This window comes from Callorhinus ursinus, unplaced genomic scaffold, assembly GCF_003265705.2.
Source record: "Callorhinus ursinus isolate GAN/ISIS: 27379988/994484 unplaced genomic scaffold, GSC_fseal_2.0 scaffold1, whole genome shotgun sequence".
Taxonomy (NCBI): domain Eukaryota; kingdom Metazoa; phylum Chordata; class Mammalia; order Carnivora; family Otariidae; genus Callorhinus; species Callorhinus ursinus.
The window spans coordinates 141,833,722-141,848,552 of record NW_027397063.1 but is presented as its reverse complement, the minus strand read 5'-3'; the positions used below and the strand labels follow the sequence as shown (position 1 = coordinate 141,848,552).

The following is a 14,831-nucleotide window of genomic DNA, read 5'->3' as shown; positions in this document are numbered from 1 at the left end:
ATGTATAATAAGATGGCAAGAATAAATCCAAACAAAATAACTATGAATGAAATAAATGCCCTAGTAAATGACAGACTGTCAGATTGGATTTTTTTAATCCAAACATAAGTTATTTATCAGAAATGCACCTTTAAAAATGAGCCTTAACGTATCCAAAAAAAAAAAAGGCAAATACTAACAAAAAGAAAGAAAGCAAACAGTATTAAAGTATTAATGGCAAACAAAATAGAATTGAAGCAAAAAACATCATTAAACAGGGCAAAAAAAAAATGCATTTCAAAATGACCAAAGACACAGTCTGCTGATAATTTGTAATATAAACAAACTTTTATGTAACCAACTACACAGCTATAAAACATATAAAGTGGTACCTGATTGAAATACAAGGAGTAATTGACAGTCACAGTCATTGCAGGAAAATTTATATACTTTCCTCAAATATCATCAGGAAAGTAGGCATAAAATAATAAATATTTAAATAATGGAACTAGAAATCATGATCTCTTAGAGAGACAGACAGACACCAAGACAGAGTGAGTCAGCATGTCTGGATTTCAATAGTGGTCCCCTGCTTACCAGCTTTTGGTAACCTTGAGGAAATTACCTAAATTCTCTAAGCTTATTTTCCTCATCTGTAAAATGGGCTAATACATTGTGAGGATTGAAGAAGCTAATGTATATGGAGCAATTTGTAGAGTTTTTAATACGTAAATAGGGAATGCACATTCTTGTTAAACATAGGCAAATATTCACAAATTACCCATGTCTCACATCACAAAAGCAAACCTCAGGCCACCCTCTGAGACCACAGTGCATAAACTTGGAAGCTAACAACTAAAGTTAGACAAACAGCCAACCAAAAACATAACCACTTGGGGATTTTTGAACACCATTTGAATTAACTTTTTAGATAAGAAATCAAAGAGGAAAGGATGAACAAATTACAAATAAAGGATAGTGAAACTTGTTCATACCAAAACCAGTGGGATGCAGACAAAACCCACACGGAAGAAAATATCATATACATAGAAAACAGGAAAGACTGAAAAAAAGTGAACTAAATTAACAACATAAAACCTAGAAAAGGGACAATTAAATAAATTGGACTCTAAGAAAGTAAAGTGAAGATCTTGTTAAAGTGGAAGTCATGATATAGGAAAATAAAAAGAACAATAACAAAAGTATTCCACATCAATAAAACCAAAAGCTGGGGGGTGGGGGCAGGGATTTATCCAACACAACAGACAAACCTATAGCAAACTTGATCAGGAAATAAAAAAGAGGGATGATGCCAAAAACACTAGAAATGATGAACTACAGTCATATGGAGAAGATTTTTAACTTCTATTACTTTTCACAATTTTATTCCCATAAAAAAACCTCAAAGAAATGCATGAAATGAAAAGTCTAACTAGACCAATTACCTTAGAAAAAAATGTAAAAGTAGCCAAAGACCTATACCTTTAAAAAGCACCAGGCCCAGGTAGCTATATAGGCAAGTTCTATTAAGTGGTCAAGGAATGGATAATTTCTGTGTTATATAAGCTCTTCCAGAGAGTAGAAAAAGATGAAAAACTCATCCTAGGAGACTAACATACTCTGGGTCATTAACCAGAAATGAAGAATGGGCACTTAAACAGAACAGGAAACTGCAGGCCAAACTCACTTTGAAAACAGATACAAAAGTTCTAAATAAATGTTTGCAAAGCGATTCCTGTTAGAAGAAGAACATATTCTGAGTAAAGTACAGTGTCATCCAGGAATGCTACATTGATTCTTTATGAAAACATTAACATTGTTCACTGTTAATATTAAAAGAATTAAGAAAAAAGAATATTAAAAGAATTATCAGGATGAGGGCTTCCAGAAAAGACAAAAGCTAAATTTAACATACATTTATGGTATTTTTTAAAATTTCCCATAAGGAAGATATGGAAAGAAACTTCTTCAACTTGACAAAAGTCCTCCATCAGAAGCCTATAGAACCTATAGGATAGAAACCTGATACTAAGATGTTAGAAGCTGTCCCACCTAAGTGAGGAGCAAGACATGAGCTCCTTCTTTTGTTTCTTTGATTTAGTAGTGTTAGAGGTCTTGACGATAAAAAGAAATGAATAACCTTTATTGTAAAAAATAAGAAACAGAAGTATCGCTGTGACAAACAATGTTATTATCCCCTAGGAAATCTGAGATAATCAACTGATTAAATGTGAGGCCTTGTGAATGCAGAAAGTAAAAGCTGGGGCACACTTATAAATTACCTGACCTTTGAATGCATTCCCCAAGCCACACACTGATCCACTGGCTAAGGGTGGAAGCCTTACTGGACCAAGGTATTTGTGTATGACCTCTGGCCAATCATTGGTTGATCACTAAGTTATGTCGACCCAGGACAACCCCTAGGAAACCAGGCTTAAAAATAAAACAAGTGTAAAAATAAATACGGAGCAGAGACATCACACATTGCAGGAGAAACATACTCCACAGAATTAGTCCAAGCAAGGCACTAAACCAATAAGCAAAACAAAAAAAGTAGCAACTACCACTTCCCAAAGCAGGGGTAAGAATACAGAGTGGCCACAATATTTATCTAAAACATTCAGTTTAAAAAAATTTATGAAACATGAAGAAATCAGAACAGGGTAAACTGTGCAGGGGGAGAAAAGGAATCAAATGAAGCTGCGTCTGAGGAACCCAGATGTTGGATTTAGTCATCAAGGACTTCAAAGCAGCTATTATAAATGTGTTTAGAGAACTAAATGAAACCATACTTGAAGAATTAAAGGAAAGTATGATCACAATGACTCAAAAAGATGGAAATTGTAAAAAGAGCCAAGTAGAAATTCTGGAGTTGAAAGTAAAATTCATTAGAGGGGCTCAGTAGCAGATTTGAGCTGACAAAGAATCAGCAAACTTGAAGATAGATCAGTGCAGACCATCGAATCTGAAGAACAGAAAGAAAAAAATAGTAAAGAAAAATGAGCAAAGCCTGAGACCTCTGAGACACCATAAAGTATATGCATAAAAACACACATGATTGGAGTTCCAGAAGGAGAGCTAGAAAGGGGCAGAAAAAATATCTGATGAAAGAATTAACCCCCAAACAGTGGAGTTATATAGACTCCTGTACAATAAATGATATGAAGACAATTGGCTATCCATTTGGAAAGAAATTACAGAAAATCTACCTCACTGGAAAAAAAATAAGTGGTTTAGAAAGTTACATATAAAAAGAAATGTTAGTGGAAAGTACTGAATATTTTCATAATCTTTGGATGGGAAACTCTTCCTCTAAGCAAGTTATAAAATCCAGAACCCACAAAGAAAAGATTGACAGATTAAATCTATAAAAATGTTAAACTTGTGTGTGATCATAAAATGTCACAAACTAAAAGATATTTGGGAGAATATATTTGTAACATGGCTAACAGACAAATATGTAAATGTCTTCAGATCGATAAGGAAAAAGCCAAAAATTATAAAAATGGGTGAAGGGATATGAACAGGCAATTCACAAAAGTTTTAATGGCAAATAAACATATAAACAAACAAACACAAATAAATGATGAACATTAGTACCACTGGTAATCAGAGCAATGTAAACTCAAATGAAAATAAGGTCCCCCCCAATTAAACTGGCAAAATCCAAAAGACTATTAATATCCATTGTTGGTTAAGATGAGGAGAAATGGGCCCTCTTAAATACTGTTGGTGTAAAAGGCAATTTGACAGTAACTATCAGAATTTAAAATATGAATACCAACAATTCCACTTTTAGGAACCTGTCTCAAAATTCTCACATAATAAGTATCCAGCAGAAATTTCTAACTTTTTGATAGAAGATGTAGATGTCATTGTTCTCAGCATAAATGTGAATTTTGGTGAAATAGAAAATAATATGCCACTAGGATTGTGAGAGGAAGCTGTTAGATTCAGTTTAAAAAAAAAAAAGGAGTAATAATAATACATTTTTGTTAAGAACTTGTTACAGATGAGGCACAGTACCAAGTAATTTACCTGGACAAATTCATTTAATCTTCATGAGAATTTGGCCAGGAAGCAGAGGCAGGGGGAGGTGCCAAGGTCAGAGTTGGTAAGTGGCTAAGTTAGTGTTCACTCTTAACCACAAGACTGCACAGCCACCTGCAAGGCCTCATGACATCTTTCTGTCCAGATGTGAGCTGTCCAGCAGCATTAGCATCACCTGGAAGTTAGAATTGTAGAAATGCAAAAGCTCAGGCTCCACCCAGAGGCGCTGAATCAGAATCTGCATTTTAACAAGATCCCCAGTGATGCATTTGCACATTAATAGTGAGAAGCCCTGGCCTAAAGCATATTACTTAAATCACTCCAAGCTTCCCTTTCCCCATCTATAAAATGGTGATGACAGTCTTTGCCAGGCAAGCCTGTTGTGGGGAATCTTTTATCCACATGTTCGTTCATTCATTCATCAAATGCTTTGCACCCACCATATGCCAAGCACTGGTTTTTGCTGCAGGGGAAAAACAGACAAGAACTAATAATTTCCAGCCCTCGTGTAGCTTACATTCTGGTAGAGACAAGTAATAAGTAAAATATAATAGCGTATTACATGATGGTAAACGCTCTGGGGAAGAACAAAGGAGACAAGGGGGTGAGGATGAGAAAGTTTGTAGTTTTCAGGAGTGGTTGCTGAGACCTTCACTCAGGGTGGGGGCACTCGAGCTGTCTCAGGAGGTTGTCATGTGGTCTTTGTGTATGAAGGCCTTGGCAAGTCTGTGTTTCCTGGGAATTCTCTCTCCTTGCATTTAGCTCTGCTTGGTTTCTCTCCTGTGAAACCCCAGGCCCTGTGCAGTGTCCAGATTGGACATCCAGGAGCCTCTGTGTGTGTGCTTATTAGGAGTCACCCTGGGGGAGCTTTCTGCCGCAAAGTGAATCACTTAGTCACTGGCTACAGCAGTGGACAGTAACACTGGTTTTTAAAGCTGGCTGGTGGCTGAGGCATATTTTGCAGGAGAGAAGTCCTGGGTTTCATGACTTAGTTATGCTTGGAGGGTAATTGCAACAAGAAGTCTGCCCTGCAGCAAGCTTGCTGGAGGCCAAAACTTGTGCACAAGCCAGGTCTGGCACGTTAAAGCAACCCAACAAATAACCCAAAACTGAACAACTCGCTTTTTTTTCCCAATGTCTATTACTTTCCTCCATAGTGAACATATGTTTCTTTTATTCCCCCACCTTCTACCTCAACTTTTCTGTAGAAATTCTAAGACTTTTCCTATATACCAAACCAGCACTCATCCTGGGAGGGAGGTTCCTGCTAATAAGAATTCAAGGCTTAGAAACCCTCCCCAGGATGCAGAGTCTGTGGGTGATGTGCCTTCTTTTCCTTGAGGAACCGGTTTGCCATTTGAGAACTTGCTGCCTTCTACTCATATTAACTTATCTGTGTAACTCTCAGAGACACCCCTGGGGTTCTCTGTAAAAAGATTAGCAAGGATTTCTTTTTCTTTTGAGGGTCGGGGGAGGGAGAGAGAGAATCTTAAGCAGGCTCCACGCCCAGCACGGAGCTCAATCTCATGACCCTGAGATCATGACCTGAGCTGAAATCAAGAGTTGGACACTTAACCAACTGAGCCACCCAGGTGCCCCAACAAGATCTTAATGGTCAGAAACATGTGGTCTAAAACCCGGCATGACCTCCCATCCACCTTTCCAGGCCATTGCCTCCAATATCCTCTGTGTCTGACCTTGTCCTCCAGCCACTCTGGACTGTGAAGGCTGCTGATCCACCCACTGTGCACTTCCCTGGGCTTCCTGACCTCCTGGTTTCTTCCTTCCCTCTGGCTATGGAAAGCCCACTCATTCCTCAAGACCTAATTCTCACACATCCTCTCTTCCATCATGCCCTCTCAGATACCTTCCTGGGTAGTCCTGCCTCAGGGCCTTTGCACCTGCCTCCTCTGAGAGCACCCTCCCCCCAGATCCTTGCATGGCCAGCTCCTTCTCGTAGTGTGGGTCTGAGCCCCAAGTTCATCTTTTCCCTGAGGTCTTCCCTGACCACCTGAGCTAATGTTGCAAACCTCCATCAACTCTATCCCATTTCCCTGTGTTATTTTCTTCATAGCACTTGCCATTGTCTGAAATTACTATTTTTCATTGTATGTCTTCTTCTGCAAGATTGAAAACACCATTACAGGAAAATCATGGCTGCCTTGTTTCCTGGGTATCCCCAGCTATGGTGCCCTGGCTGTAGTATGTGCTCAGAAAAATGAAAGAATTGGCCACGCCCACTCTATTAAAATCAACGGAAGTATTTCTTTCTGCCTTAGCATAGGGTGTGTGTCCTTAGACACCTGCATGCCCTGCAGCACATCTATTGAGCACCTCATATGTCCTAGGGACTCAGTAGATTTGCACTGAGTTGAAATCCCATGCCTAGATGTTTCGGCAACTTCCCTTAACTCACAGCAGAGGTTGCCTTAATTTAATGTGGGAATAAATAAAAAGGTAAAACTTTGAAATAAGGGGCTGAATCACATAAGAGGAATGAAGCCTTCTAAGAGCAAACTTGAACTCTACAAATTTTGGTCAGAGACTTCATGAAAACATTCTCCTCCCTCACAAACACACACACACACACACACACACACACACACACACACACACACAGAATCAAGTCCACTGATCTCAACAATGGCCTCAAGCCATTTTTTTTTCCTTTTTCTTCCTTCTGCATATGTCTGAATGTGAGCTGAATAGTCAAGTTCCTGAAATGAGTCAGGATTAGGTTGGCTTCAGTTTTTTTGGTTTTTTTTTCTCAACAGAAGCCAAACACTTAAAAGTGGGGAGATGGCTGATTGAATTTTGGAAAGAGAGTTACGTTCCTGGGCTCTTGGGTCAATTTTAGTTTTGGCTAGGGGGAGAAAGTGTGTGTTTCTTTGCACAGCTTACATTCAACACACACCCTCTGGAAGGTGGGGATAAGGTTCAGCCTGGGCTGTCCGTGCACAGTGTGGTCCAGAGGCTGCCCTCTAACCCTTGTGGACAGAGTGCATGAATCAAGCCAGCAGTGACATCTCCCTGCTGACTGAGGGCGCCAGCTTATCAAGGAGCCCAGGGTCCTGTGCTCACGGCCGGCCGGCGGCTATGACATCTGGAAGCATTAACGCTTCGTCGCCAGCATGTGGGCCAGTTGGAATGCCCATGCTTCGGTGCACGGTTGTTCTGGTCCCCGACATGGATAAGCCTTAAAAGTCAGTGATTATGCCATTTACTTCCCTTCATTCCTTAAAAGCAACATGACACAGAGCCCGGTCATTGCTGGGTGAGGGGTTGTTACTGAAGTTGCTAACAGGAAATCTCACTGAGGATAAACAGAGCTCATCGCTCCTTGCCCAGAACCACGTGGTTCTCATTTAACCTGCCCAGGACTCACTGTGGATGCTTCAGAAGCACAAAAACAGGAAAACTCCTCTCTCTGACATACACACCATGTTTCTTCTGACAAAAAGGAACTTTCTCAGCCTTGTTAGATGCTGAGAAGTGATTCTCTCCCCCAGCTGTCCAGAAGCCCAGCTTCATTCATTTCTCCTTAATGATCCAAACTGAGGAGCAATAGCATATTTTAGGCCTCTCGTGAAATCTTGAAACTTTAGACTTAAGGTTACTCTTTTAACTGCTCTGAAGTATATACTCTCAGAAAGTTGTGTGGGAGGTCAGACAGATGGCTACACGTGAGACAGCAATCAGAAAACGATTGTTCTTTACTTTTATTTTATTTTATTTATTTGAGAGAGAGAGCACTTGCATGTGAGCAGGGGAAAGGGCAGAGGGAGAGAGAATCTCAAGGAGACTCCACACTGAGTGCGGAGCTGGACACGGGGCTCGATCCCATGACCCTGAGATCATGACCTTAGCTGAAACCGAGTCGGACAGATGCTCAACCGATTGAGCCACCCAGACACCCCTTTATTTTTTAATAAAGGGATAATTATGAAGTGATACATCTCATAAATGCAACAGTAACTCCGTGAATCACTAGGTGTGTTAATTTATCCTTTAATGTAAGATGGAGAGGAACTTTGTTCTTTGCCATAAGCTGGGTCTAAGCTAGACCCAGAATCTAAATTACAGTTCCAAGGGCTGTGTTGTGTCCCCTGGTGGCAGCCTGCGTGTCTCTCTCTCTCTCTCTCTCTCTCTCTCTCTCTCTCTCTCTCTCTCTAGCTTTCCAGCAGGCTGGCTGGCCACACCCAGAGGAAAAGGGGGGCGGATAGTGGGGAGGGCATGCCATTGTTTTCACCAAACCCTAGAGAAGCTGAAGGGGAAAAATCATTGGCTTTTATCGTTAAGAAGTGAAATATTTTATGCAATAACGGCAGACTCATACAGAGGTCAGGATTGTACAATGGATTATGCTCTCCCTTTCCTCTGGAAGATTGATTCTGAGGCTTTGCCCCTTTATTTCCTGTTTCAGTTTTGGTCTCAGTAACACCCTGACCTTTCACAGTGGTGGTGGCCTTAAGGGATGGGGGAGGGGAGGAGAGGAAGCAAGCATTTTATTTAGAAGATAATTTTCAGTTTGAAAGAGAGGCGACATCTCAAGGGAAAGTTACAATCTTTTCAGGCTTTTTTACGTTACTGGCTTTGCCCGTCTGGAAATTAAATGACCCCAGGTCATTCTTAAACTCCTTGCTCCTCCTGCTCCATCCCCCAACTCTGCCCGGTTTGGAGGCCTGCTGTTGTTTATGGACGACTGCTCTGCTCTCATTTACCTTTTTCAGTTCAGAAACCGAGCACGCTCTTCATTTGAGGATCAAGGTAGGGAGGGACTGGCCAAAGCCAGAGAACCTCCTGTTACCTCATATCGTTGTGAGCACCAAAGTGTCTTCCCTTTGTTTGTATGAACACATTGGAGTCCCTCGCTACACACAGAGGTAACTATCAGAAAATCAGAACTTGCTGAACGGATAAACAAGGAGCCCTTTTCACAAAGCGAAAGAACCCGTGCTCCAGGAGGGTCTACCAGAGGACACCTTTGAGAACTCCCTCCTTTACATGAAATGATGCATGCACACAAAAATTGTGTACTCGACCTTTCAGATACATTAGGAACCTAAAGCTAGGCGTACCCATTAGGAGGAAGTACCCAGGATTGTTACTGGTTTCTCTGCCCTTATGTTAAATAGTGCCGTTTCAGGGGGAAAATCAGAGTGAGGGAATGGAACCTTGGAGCAGCCACCCCTACTGCGTTATTCTGGGTCTGTATTATTACAAAGACTTGAAATGACTGGTAATACATGAAAATATTTGTTTTAGGATTTATTAGTAAAATATTATCCTCTTTTCCCATTCTTTGGTCAATACCAAGAAACACTCAATAGTGAATCAGAGCAATGTGATTTAACATAAGTCATAACCTAAGGAGCTCTGTAAGACTGGAAGAGACTGTTTATCACAGTTTATATTTTGGTGAATGGAAAATATATATTTTATTTATCTTTCTGTGAGTAAACATCTTAGGTCGGCCAAATTAGCCAGTTGGTATGATTTCTCAATCATTTTATGAGTATTGGTTTTTTTTTTTAAGATTTTATTTATTTATATGACAGAGAGAGAGACACAGCGAGAGAGGGAACACAAGTGGGGGAGTGGGAGAGGGAGAAGCAGGCTTCCCGCGGAGCAGGGAGCCTGATGCAGGGTTCGATCCCAGGACCCTGGGATCATGACCTGAGCCGAAGGCAGACGCTTAAGGACTGAGCCACCCAGGCACCCCTATGAGTATTGTTTTTATTTAAAACTTTAAATATCACCAAAATTACTATGGTAAGTGTTCGGCCTCCTGTGGGAGAAGGAGGCTTATTATCTTCTGATACTCAGTTCCCAGATGAGGCAGTGAGTAATTGAATTAGCAAAGCTTGCATTCAGAACATTCTCTGGGTTTTCAAACTCAAGGGGCGTGTGAATCTAGAGAAGCAGGTGGCAAGTCAGGGGACAGGTCATGTTGACCCAGTTGCCATCAGCTGTGATGGGTGGAATACCAGATGGAAAAGTGGCCCAAGGATGTAACAGAGAACATAGAGTCAGTGATTAACAGATAAATGGGAGTTAACATGAAACACATGTTATTCAAAATAAACCTGTGCCCTCTTTAATCCAGGTCAATTTAATAAACATAATTTTTAACAAACATAGTTTTTAAATCAAACTTCCCCTAAGACCCACATTGGTGAAGACTCCAAGCATCGTTCATGGGGGGGGGGGGGGGGGGGGTTCTTGTTGTCAGTTTATTCCCCTAATTGAATCCCCCATTTCTCTTCTGTTGTCTGTGTACTGCGTTCAAGGCAGTCCATCAATCCAGGGACACTTCAGTGACCTTTCCCAGCCCTGGACCCCAGCCAGCTGGAGGATGATCAAGGAATGGGGCTGATGCTGGTAGAAAGGAGATGTCTGTGTCTCAGGCTGTTAAACACATACCAGTAATAGCACATGCTCCAGGTGAAGAGTGGTTCCTTCACTCTGAGACATGTTCATTGCCATCTGGGTAGCTGCCCACCCCACCCCCAATCTAAGATTTGCCTGCAAGACCCTCCTCTTTGTCCAGGCCCACCTCTCCTGCCTCCTTTCTGACCACTGTTACCCAACATTCATCTGATGCCTGAGCCATGTTGAACTCTTAGGCTCTCTCTAGATCAAGTCTACTGTTCGAAACTCTGTGCTTTCGCAGATGCTGTTCCTCCCCACCTGGAATTACCTTCCCCTTCTCGCTTTGCTCTCTGAAAGTTCTCTTTACCTTCCAGGATCCATGTGAAGCACCACCTCCCCTGAGTCTAGAGTGCAGATCACGACAATCCAACTGCTGGGGGAGGGAGAAATTTGTAGACAAGAGTCATGGTGGTAGCAGGGCCACGGCTCTGAGGGCTGTGAGCAGATGGACAGTGGGATGAGGGTCCGGGTGTGTGGGGGACAGACGCTGTGCAGCCTGGGCCCAGGGAAGGTGGACCAGGAATGGGGCATCCGGGGAGGGCTTCAGAGGTGTGCTCCCTTCCACAGTCGAAGCGTCTAGGTACATGATTGGCTACTTACCCTCTCTGGGCCTCAGTCTTGTCATTGGTAAAACAGGGGTGAAAATTAAGGAGACCAGATGTCCCAGTTTGCCTGGCACATCCCTGATACCGGTCTCTATCTTACGAGTCTGTCTGACTGACTCCCCCACTTCGCTCTCAAAAATGTCCTGGTTTGGACAGTAAATAGTATGGTCACCTTACTGATGTATGCATATTCTCTGTGCATGGGTACTATGAAGATTCAGTGCATGCCATAGCTCTTAGATTGGTACCAATGTTAGCTAGTATTATTCCCGTTTATGTCTGAACTCCGTACAGGGATGGGGCCTTAAGCAGTTGGAATTGGTTTCCAGGGTGATACACTTGGGGAATGAGACCCAGAAAACAGATCGAAGGACTTCTCAGTCCCTCCAGTCTTCAGGCCCAGGGACAAAGACTGCATTAGGGCTACTCTGTTCTGGGACCTCAGGGAAGACCTGTGTCCTCTCTCTAATTCTAGGTCAGCAAACAACTCTGAGGTACCTTATGCAGGCCCCTATCCCCAGACCACAGCATGGAAATGCTTTGTTTTCCTCCAGCCCCTTTACCAGACTACCACAACCCAGAAAATCTTTAGTTAAAGCTCTAGATGTTCCTTTGACTTATAACACGCAAAAGGTGGATTCTCTTTTGTGGCATCATCCCCGTGGAATCGCCCTGATTCATACTTTGAACCCAGTATTTTATGAAACGAGACTTTGCCAGGCCACCTAGAGTGTCCCGAGCACTTTGTCCTCGGATAGGCCTGGCACCTTGGTGGCTTCTGACCATGAACCCTCCTGACCCAGGCTGACCTGGACCCTGCCACTAAGTGGTGTCCACATCTTCTTGGGCTCCTGACAGTTTCCCAGATCACCACCATCTCTTCCTTTCCGACTTGCACAATGTTTTCTTTGGGGTCAGGACAAGGGGAGTGGGGAGACCAAAAGCCAGCAGAAAACCCTCAATAGCTGCCTTGGCAGAATCCAGCCTTGACACTGTGTCCTGCATTCTCTTGTCCTTTGTGTGTGCATCTGGTGAAGTCCTTTTATTCACATTCCAGTAGACATGGACCTCTTCCAGCTCCCGGAGGTCCTGGAAGATAAGCAGCCATGTCATGGGAAGCATTTGGACTCGGATGGTCTGGAAAATTGATGAGAAGTGAGGGGGTAGAGATGAGCAGGGGGCAATGGCCACAGGGCCCTTGGCTAGCCACAGACATGAAGGTGTGGGGCATGAGCACTGTGGTGTTTGAATTGTCTGCAATGGGAGAAGAAAACAGTACTTCCCCCTTGATTTTAGGCAAAGAAGGTGGTTAGAACCAAGCAGGGGCTGATCGACAATTGCTCAGCTACGTCATGTGAGATTGGGTGGCCCCGTGCTCTTACAAAATGCACAGATAATCCTCAAAGTAGGAATTAGCAGGTGAGGACCACCTCAGTGGCCACCTAGGCCACCATCCTCATTTTACACAAGGCAGCTGAGGCCCTGGAGACCCGAACTGGCACAGCTCTCGGGAGGCAGAGCTGGGGCTGGCTTCTGGACTGTCGAGGGCTCATCAAAGCCGCCTGTGCCACGGAATTCCTTCACCGCATACTTCTTGCTGCCAACAGGCAGTCACGTGACCTTGGACGGGTCCTAGAACTCGGGGGCTCTGGTTCTTTATCTGTCAGCTGAGGCCAAGGAACTGCGTGATCTGCAGGCTGCCTCCCAGAAACCACATTCCAGGATGCTCTGTCCCCCTTCCAACCCAAGACAGCCTGGAGGAGCCTGGCCCCCCAGCCAGCGGGTACTTTTATCTCCCACGCTCTGGCCAGGAGTTGTTTTTCTGGTCACAGTGGCAGAAATGGGTCAGGACGGAGGATTCTGGGCTTCCTAGGCTTCTAGGCTAGGGCGCCCTTTCTTTTGGCCTAGGTGGGAACAAGAAGGTCTGGTTTCCCTCCACTTCTGCCAGTCCGTGACTCCTACCCCAGCCCCATCCTCAGCCTTTATACCTGAGAGACAGGAAAATGGTTATAAGCACCAACTCTGGAGCTGGATGGCCTGCTAACTGGGGGACCTCAGGTAGTCATCTGGTCTCCCCTTACCCCTCCGTTTCTCCATCTGTAAAATGGGGATATAACAGCGCTCACCTCCAGGGGGCAAGGACTGCATGAGCTAGTATGTGTAAAGCACTCAGAACCTGCATACAGTAAGGGCCGCGCACATGTTGGGTGTTACTGCGACTGTCGCATACATATCTATCCAACAGAGAAGACTCCTTCCCTTCCATGACCTGGCCAGGATCTGAGCTGCTCAATTCTAGCTGAGGGAACGTCTGTAGCAGGATTAGTGAGTCGGAATCAGACTCATGCAATACCAGGCAACCTTCAATCTCCCCTTGAAAGAGGACCACCCTGAACCTCACAGAAAAATGTCGTTTTCCCCCCGATTGATGTGATGCCCGTGTAACCACAGTCGGGAGCACAACTGGCTAAGATTTTCATTCACCACAGACTCAGTCTCCACTTCCCTTCTCCAGATTCCACTGGGGCAGATCAAATGTCACATGGGATCACATCACATCGGAGTCAGCACCCTGTTCACTGGCCCCCAAGACTCCAGGGGAAAGAGGAGAGGGAAGCTCTGAGCCATGTGTCTGCCCCCGCCTGGCATGCACTGAGGCTTCAGAAGCTGCTCACCCACTTGCCCTGCCATTCCCAGCTTCCTGCCAGTCTGTGTGGGGGTCTTCACGGTGCCAGGCTCCTCGCACCCCAAGTTAACGAAACTGGCTGAGTTGGGGCTCCATTCCCACACTTCCTCTCCCAGCCTGGAGACCTGAAGCACCAATTTGCGGAGCCAGGAGGAACTCTGCCCCCATCCCTGATTTTAATTAAGGATGAACGCATCCTGCAAGACTCAGAGATTCTGTTTCTCTAAACCCAGACCAATGTGTTTGTGTGGTCAGGCCCAGTCATCTCAACAGAGGAATGTGCACACCCCAGGGCTGCAGAAGGACCATTTTTCCAGTAGCCTTTCAGCAAATGTCCACCTCAGAAGACAGAGGGAAAGTGGAGGATGCTTCAGAGTGAAAAATGATTGGAATTAAGAACATGAGGACAACACATTCAAGTTCTCAAATGCTTGATGAACATTTTTGTTTTCTATCCACGATGTGCCCTATGTGCCTAAATAGAGGGTAACCCCCAAATAACACAATCCCCACTTCCCTGATGAGGTACATTTAATGCTTTTTTGGCCGACTTAGTAAGAGTGAGAAGTGTGGTTGCCTTGGAGGTAGGGGATGGGAATGGACTGGAAAGAGGCCAGAGGGAACTTTCTGGAGTGAGTGACAGATTCTGTACCTTCATTGGGGTGGTGGTGATGTGGGTGATTTCATTTGTCAGATTTCATCAGACTATGCCCTTAAGATCTATGCATGTTTGTGAATGTAAATTTTACCTCAATAAAAGAAGTTGGAAACGGAATGAAATAATATCTACTTATAATATTTAACTTAACCATGCAGTTGTATACTTAAAATTATGTAAGAATAATATATTAATTTATATTACTCTTTCTATTCACACGTCTCCTGAAATGATTTTATGCAAATGTCTATCCTTTGAGATCAGCGTCTATCACGACGAAGCTACTTTTTAGTCGTTTTCCAGAGCATATCATCTCAAATTTGTCTAATTGATTTGAAATGCAGTATATTTTGAATCCAAGCTTCTTGCTGAAATTTTATGGCAAAACTCAAGTGCTCGTTTGCATAACATTGTAGCAGTC

The 14,831-nt window shown here is 43.6% G+C and overlaps 1 protein-coding gene across 6 annotated transcripts in view; it reads left to right on the top strand.

Moving 5' to 3' along the window:
• ITGA9 (integrin subunit alpha 9) overlaps positions 1-14,831 on the top strand; it is a 339,913-nt gene that overhangs the window by 284,766 nt on the left and 40,316 nt on the right. The window lies entirely within an intron of this gene.